Genomic DNA, 2,038 nt, shown 5'->3' with positions numbered 1-2,038 from the left:
CACTTCCGCCAGATGACGTGCCGCATAGTGCGCCTTGGCTTCCGTTTTGTTCCCGCCGCAGAAGACCACGAAAATATCGCGAGAGTTCTTAAGGAAGAAAATGTGATTTTACACGATTAGGCTCACGGAAGTCTGAAAGCGAAAGCCATCGCGCTTTTTAAATTGTTTTTTTAAACTCCCATATATGATGTATTTTACCTTGAGAGAAATGCGAAGCTGTCTCATCTGTTTTCCTTAAGCATTTGGAATTCGGGAGATGCTAGCCGCTAGAATTTACTCCCCGGATCGCCGTGCTTTGAAGTCGTCAGAATGACCTCACCATGACTGTCACTTTTTTTGCGAACACTCGTAGCCGTTCTCTTCTCTCTGGCCAAACTGATTTTTACCATAGATGTCGTCCAAATATATGTAGACCTTTCCCGTTTTTGCTTCAAGGACTCTCGTCTGCATTTAGACTTTGTTTCCTTGTTTTAGTGTAATTTGGGTCTTTTCAGTCTCAATGACTGATTTAAATACCTCAGTTATTCCACAAATCTGGCTTCCAATAGGAGTAAAATTTCTTTCCCCACTTCCCAGGCCCTGTATGCAGATTGCTTGTAAACATTCAGTTGCAACCTGCTGAAAGTTATGTAATATTAAGTTACTTGATTTTCTTGTGCAGCTCTGCAACCTGGGATCAAAAGGAATGAAAATCTTGAACTGAGTAACAGAAAAGGTGAAAGTGGGGAAAAGTCAAGGCATGAGAGAATCTAGGATACAGACAAGAGTATAGCCACAGTATACCATGTGGTCAGGGAGGCAAGAGAAACCAAAATGGCTCGATGGGGAGAGGGAGTGGATGGGTGGATGGAAACACTATGGCTGTGTCTGGTCTCCTTAATGGAAGTGCCATGTGCTAGAGAGCACAGTCTGTATCTTACACTTATTGTATCCGTATAGAGCATCATATTGTGCTATGCATGAAGTAAGATCTCATTAAGTAATTCTTAAACATTAAATGAGTGAATGTTTGCAGGAAGTAAAATTATTTTCCTTACATCCAAAGCTTGCATCCTTTACCCAAAGAGAAATTAAACCACTTATTAACGAGAAACATCTTTACTGTGGCATCTTCAAGAAGTTGTCTTTGCACATTACCATTTATATAATCAGCTAGTGATGCGTTAGGGGTTCAGAGCTGCCTCTGATTTTGGATTTGGATCTTGACCAAATACAGTAATTGCCTGAAAATTCTCTGTTACAAGAGAAAAGCAAGAGATTCCATACTTCATTAAACAAACTGCTAGGTCAAGGGCAAACAACACAAAGTATGAGGAGGAGAATATGGGAGACCATAGATATCCCAAAAAAGGGGCTTATAATTAACTAGTGGCTTAGCAAGGTGACAAAAATAAGAAACATGGTTCTTCTGTTCTCTCCCCATCCCCAACCACATCTTTGTCCCAGCTAGAATAAGTTCCATGAAAATTCATTGTTGGACCCCCAGTACTAAGCTAGTATCTAGCATATAGTAAGAACTGCATGAGTATGAATAGTAAATGGGTAAATGAATGATTGGAATTAATGAATGATGGGATCCAATTATATCAAGGTGCTAACAGAGGTTTCCAGGTACTTTTTGAGACCTACTGGTATTAGCAAAAGATATCTTTTGCCCAGAGACCTCCTGTGTGCCTTGTAACAGGAAGGGGATGTTCTGGATCTTTCCCGTAGTTCATGTAGTGAACATCTTTCATGTAGTCAACAAATATTTGAGTGTCTACTCTCTGCTAGGCATCCTTACAGGTACTAAGAACATAGCAGTGAACACAACATGGAAAAACCTCCATACTTAATGGAACTTATATTCTAGTAAGGGGAAACAGAAAACAACAAAAATACCTAGTGTATTAGATTATATAGATGCTACAGAGAAAAGTAAAGCAGGAGAGAAAAATAAGATGTTTTGGGATAATCAGGAAAGGCCTGATTGAGCAGATGACATTTGAATAGATGAAGATATATAGAGGAAAAGAGGGTCTTCCCTGGTGGTCCATGG

The sequence above is a fragment of the Phocoena phocoena genome, chromosome 7 (assembly GCF_963924675.1).
Source record: "Phocoena phocoena chromosome 7, mPhoPho1.1, whole genome shotgun sequence".
NCBI classification, from domain to species: Eukaryota; Metazoa; Chordata; class Mammalia; order Artiodactyla; family Phocoenidae; genus Phocoena; species Phocoena phocoena.
Note: the sequence above shows the minus strand (reverse complement) of the source record.